Here is a 6,000-nt window from a genome sequence, read left to right on the forward strand (position 1 = left end):
ACCTGATAAACAAGATGATGCTGCAAAACGCAAGCAAGGTGAGTCTTTAGTGAAAACTTTTGTTTTAAATGTTCAAGATGATGCGGAGCCGGATGCAGCAAAAGGCAAGGAAGCAGAAGTCGGATTGGGTGCAGTGGACAAAAGTGTTGGCAAACCCGTGGATAAGGCAGAAGGTTTGGCGGATCAAGGGATTGTGAGTTCAAAGTCAGCCTCTTGCTCAAGCCACCGGGCTGTGCTAGGTGTTTAGGGGATGAACTTAGGAGGATTATTATTTTGTCATATGATATGTAACCTTAGGGAAATCAAATGTGACTTTTGGGATCTTAGGAGAAGCTAGAATGTCTTTTGGCATTGGATATAAATCGACAGTTATGTTTGTGCGCAAGAAAAATGTAGATGGATGTAAGTAGAACTGTGTTTTGGGCAATGAAGAAGTCAGCAAGTTTGTCAAATTATCGGTTGATGCTTATGTTTTTAGAGCTTTGACAGTAATGTTTATCAGTCTCATTAATGGAAGGTGTTCCTCTCTTTATAGTACTCTGTACAATGTTGTTCATCTTTGTTTATCTTAGAGAGAATGTGAAAGTTAGAGTTTTTTGTCAAATCAGAAGTCAGGTTATTTGTCATCCTGTTCAATCTGCTAGGAAGTTACACTAGTTTACATAGGGTAAGGGAGAATGTAAAGATCTTAGTTTGGTCGCTAATAGGCCCACAATTTTCACACACACCGATTCAAATATCTTGAGGTGTTGTATGGCATTGCCATCACTTTAGAATTTATGCATCAATCTCGCCACATGGTTAGGCTTGGCTGGTGTTTCTCCTGAGTTGTTGCTCTTTGTGTTGCTCTTGAGTTGGGCTTGTGCTTCTCCCATTCCTTCCTTAATCTCTAGCTCCCTAGAAGTAGGAAATTCTAAGAGAGTTGTATTGCAGGTTGAGGATTTCTTTGCCATCATGGTAACCCTTCCTCCATCAATTGTTACTCTCTATTCTCGGGTCTTCTAGTGTTTACTTCCCTTTCTAAGCTCGATGGTTGTCCCTTGGCCTATGGAGATTCTCTTTCAGGCTCATAATTGTATCCTAGGTTTACTTGATCTAAGTTCATGGACCTACCAGATAGCATTGGAGTACCCTTCTCTCCTCCCAATTCTTTGTTTAAGAGGGTTTTCCATGGTTTCCTCACATGATTTGACGATTCAAAATAATTCAATCTTTGCAAAGCAAACACACTCCTTTGTATGCTAGCCTAGCGAGCTCACCCTAGGCTTCTCTAGTAGGAGGATCCTAGTTGGTTAGATGCACTATCGTAAAGGGGCAATGTCATCATCACCAATAAGCCTTCTTAACCTTAAGTGCATGAAAAGGTTTAAGTGGCAAAAATGTCGATTTGCACATAACTAGAATTACTCATCTATAATGACCAGATTTCTTCAAAATCACAAGTATGATCAGGAATCATGAAAATAATAATACACTAGGAATCATGTCAAGATTTCCTCATGCTTTCAGATATTTTTAGCTACCCCTAGTGTCAAGGCGTCCTTAGAAACACCCCTGAACACTTAGTTTGATGACACTTAAGTCTCAATTAATGTGATTTTGTAGGGTCAAGAATCATGATCATGATCCTCTAAAGAATCATGGTGATGATCTTCACCCTAACAAGTTTAATGAAGGTATAAAAAGGTATATATAAGTTCCCTGAGGTCCCTAGTAACTATTTTATATGTCAATCTATTCAAATTATCAAGTTGGATCACCGTGATTGATGACGTTTCACTTTGATTGATGACATCGAGAATCGCGGCACGATTTCTAGTCACAGGTGTTATTTGTAAACTATGATTCATGGACTATGATCTGTGATCCACGATTAGATAAGATAAAGTCTAATGAGAAGTGGAATGAAATCTTTATCTGATTTTTTAAAAAGCATAGTGAACATTTAGGTCTATCTACTTTACATGCCCACCATTCCCTCAATTCGAGGTTTACGAAGAGGTCACTCTTTTGTAAAAGTGCCATAGAGAATCTTTAAATCTAGAAGCAAAAGGAGTAGCAAGATGTTTCATTATAAAAATTAAGGAGAGAGTTAGATTAACCAAATGGTAAGGAGAAAAAAGAATAAGATGCCATATTAAAATAGGCCAAGAAGAAATTAGAAGATGTTAAAAAATAAAGAGACCAAACCAATAGTACTCATTTTGCTTAAATGGTAAAATTTTGACATTAGCAACATTAGTTCCCTCAAAGGAAATACTAATTAGGTCATATGCTAAAATATGTAGCATGTGTCTCAATTCCAAGGCTCAAATGGTCAAAATCTGACATTAGTGGCATTAGTGCCCTCAAAGGAAGTTCTAATTAGGTCACATGCTAAAATTTATAGCATGTCTCAATTCCAAGGCTCTCCTAGTCACATTAAGGATTATTTTGTTCTCCACCCTAAAGCCACGGGATAGATAGAGAAAATTTAGGTCTATCTAGTTTACAAGCCCACCATTCCCTGAATTAGAGTTTTATGAAGAGGCGACACTTTTATAAAAGTGACATAGAGAATATTTACATCTAGAAGCAAGAGGAGGAGCTAGATGTTACATTATAAAAACTAAAGAGAGAGTTAGGTTAACCAAATGGTAAAGGAGTAAAAAGAATAAGATTCCATGTTAAAATAGATGAAGAAGAAATTAGAAGGTGGATTCCGAACCAATAGTATGGTGCTCCTCATTTTGCTCAAATGGTTAAAATATGACATTAGCGACATTAGTTCCCTCAATGGAAGTACTAATTAGGTCTTATGCTAAAATTTGTAGCACATGTCTCAATTCCAAGGCTCAAATGGTCAAAATCCAACATTAGCAACATTAGTGCCCTTAAAGGAAGTACTAATTAGGTCATATGCTAAAATTTGTAGCATGTGTCTCAATTCCAAAGCTCTCCTAATCCCATTGAGGATTACCTTGTTCCGTACCCTAAAGCCAAGGGATAGTTTGACCCTCTCATCCCCTACTTAATTAACATTAGTTCATTTGCTTCTTAGTTGGGTCACCTCCTCTTCTCGTATTTAGATTCATAGTCTTCAACCTTCTTGGGGGCCATCCTATTAAAGCATAAAGAAATCGATTAGTCTTAAACCATATAGGGTAGTATGAGACAATCTTTGCTTCTTTTCTTGTTTTTTGTAATGGTAAGGATGTGTTTGTTATAGGTGATAGTTGAGAAGTAAAGATATTTATCATACTTGTTATGAGATTCTAGTTGATGTGCTAGATTTACAAGATTTTCCTTTTGTGACTACTTTTATGTATTGATGGTCTCTGTTTTTACAGTGTGAAAAGCCAGTCTTTCACTATGATGTAAAGCTTTTGTTTCACCGATGTGAGCATTTTTTTATGTTTATAGGGTTATTAGAGGTTGCTAGATCATCTATGAATCTTTGATCTATCATGTGAAAATCAAATTTTCACGGCATGAAAAACTTACTAGTTTTTTAGGTGAAAAGATACAAGTAAATTTCATGAATTCCACTCATTATTGCCTTAGGAAACATTCTTGGTTACACTTTCATGCTACTTTTTTGGAGATAAAACCAATTTTTGTTTTTCACACTGTAAAAAACAAAGTTAGTCACAATAACTAATGCAAAGGGTTTACAATCATTTTAAGGATAATGTGAGCAAATGGGGAGCACTAAAAAAGGCCATGAGAAAAATGAAGTTTTGTTTTCCATGGTGAGTTTTTTATGGTAACATTTTTTGAGTTTTTAATGTGTTAGAAGGGCTAGTTAATATGAGGAGGGTTAGTTGATATATGTTATGGTGACAATTCTTGAGTTTTTGATGTGTCAAAGGGTTAATATCAGTGGAGGTTAGTAAAGTTAGATGATAAGATTCAAGTTAGTCTTTGACGTGAAAATCCCAAGGTTTTTATGACATGAACAATCAATGAGTTTTTTTATAGTGAAAATGGAACTTAATTTTTAAATCTTTTATAAGCAAAGTGGGTTAATAGCTATAGCATTTATATGGTAGTGATACGTAGGCTAATAATGGACGAGGTACTTTTTTCCTCTTTAGGAGGTTTTTTCCTCGAGTGTATATATGCACTCTTAAGAGTGTGTAAGTGACCTTGTCATCTCACTTTTACTTCGCTCATTCTCATCAATCTACTTTGAGTGTTGTGCTTCCACCTATCTCTCCTTACTTTTGCTGCATCTATGTGTGTGTGTTGCTACATTGATCTCCACTCCAATAATTGGTGATAGAGTGGGTTCTCTTGGCTCTCAAGTTACTCTTTTGATTGTCTCAGATTGAGCTATCCTCTTAGGTCTTTTAGGTGGAGAAGTGTGTTGTTAACTATGTTACTAGGAATTTTTACATGTTTTGGGTGTGTTTCGACTCGTTCACATGCTGTAAGGTTTTCGCAAGCATCCCAAGCGGGTGTCAATTCAAACTGTTTTTTTTTCATTTTTGGGTTTTTCGCACAACAGTAGTAGCATTTGGTGTGCAGATAGTGCCTTCGTCATCTTTACAATCGCATCTTTGATTTCACCTTCAATAGCTTCAATAGTATCATCAACATTATCATTGATTTCTACATTCTTGTCAACATTATCATTGATTTTTGCATTCTTGTTAAGTATCATTTCCACACTCTACACTACAATGTTTCATATATTTTTCAGGTTTCCATTGTCATCAATTATCTACTAGAGCAGAGCCATTTTGGTTTCTTTGTTGACAATGGCTATAGGTAGTTGGGATATTTGCATTCTGTGTCAAAGATTAGTTATTTGCAAGTAGAATGGCAAGACAGTGATGTATTTTTCGGATGCTTTCCATTCAAGGTAAGCTTGACGGGACCAACTACCCCTATATTTGGTCTCACCAAAGGGATTTAGAATGTTGTTATTAGCTTTGAGGTGGCACACCCTATCTCACTAGCATAATAGCATAGTTGTGCCTTCACACCTCCCACAACAGAACAAGCCAGGTGAGATGACATGGATGCACAAGGACATGTATTAGTGGCACTTTCAGTGAAAAGAAGCATTATTCCATGTGCATAACAAGGCATGAAAGCTTAGAAATCAAAGGCTACAGACTCTACCATTCGACCACAAAGCGGATGTTGGTGAGTAGAGATGTTATCTCAGTTCAGCCCATGCTTTTATATATATATATATATATAACTCACATGCATCTTTGATAAACCCTACCTTTGTACAATGTTGGGGCAGCCATATGTGAAGCAAATGAATGCTCAAAAATTACTCCAAAAATCATCCCATATTGGCTGAAATTCAGCTTGAATTTCAGCCCATAGATTAGCCTATTGATGAGGTAATTATGGATGATGCAATGGATGAGGAAAGGAAAACCATACAGGCATCCAAGAGAATACAAAAATGGTTGGTGCTGCAGACATTGCGGGATAGTATATTAGCTACTCCGTTACTTAGCAGGACACGTGCAGGTTCTCATCATGCATCTTATTCTTTTGTGGACCATGCTCTTGTTGCCAGCATATATGGCAATGAAAAGAACCTATTTCCCTTGAGGAAGCACATGAAAATGATCATTGGATGCATGCCGCCATACACAATGAGTATGACTCAATCCTAAAAAATAACACTTGGTATTTAGCAGATTTGCCTTATAGTAAAAAGACCATTATTACAAAGTGGATTTATAAGCTAAAGCGTAAAGCTAATTGGTAGCATTGTGATTGCTACAAGGTAAGTCTTATTGCAAAGGGTTATGCTCAAGAGAGAAGGGAATAGATTATGATGAGACCTTTGCACCCACGTCTCGTATGACTATGATCAGGTGTATTAGTATTGGTAATACATCAGGGTTGGAATGTACATTAGTTGGATATCAAGACTGTCTTTTTAAATGGTGACTTACATGGGGAGGTTTATGTATCTTAGCCTTATGGTTTTATTGATAAGGGGCATGAATCTAAGTATGTAGGTTAACAAAAGCTTTATATAGCCAC

The sequence above is a fragment of the Cibotium barometz genome, chromosome 6 (genome assembly GCF_041138505.1).
Source record: "Cibotium barometz isolate CiBa-2024 chromosome 6, ASM4113850v1, whole genome shotgun sequence".
Lineage (NCBI taxonomy): Eukaryota > Viridiplantae > Streptophyta > Polypodiopsida > Cyatheales > Cibotiaceae > Cibotium > Cibotium barometz.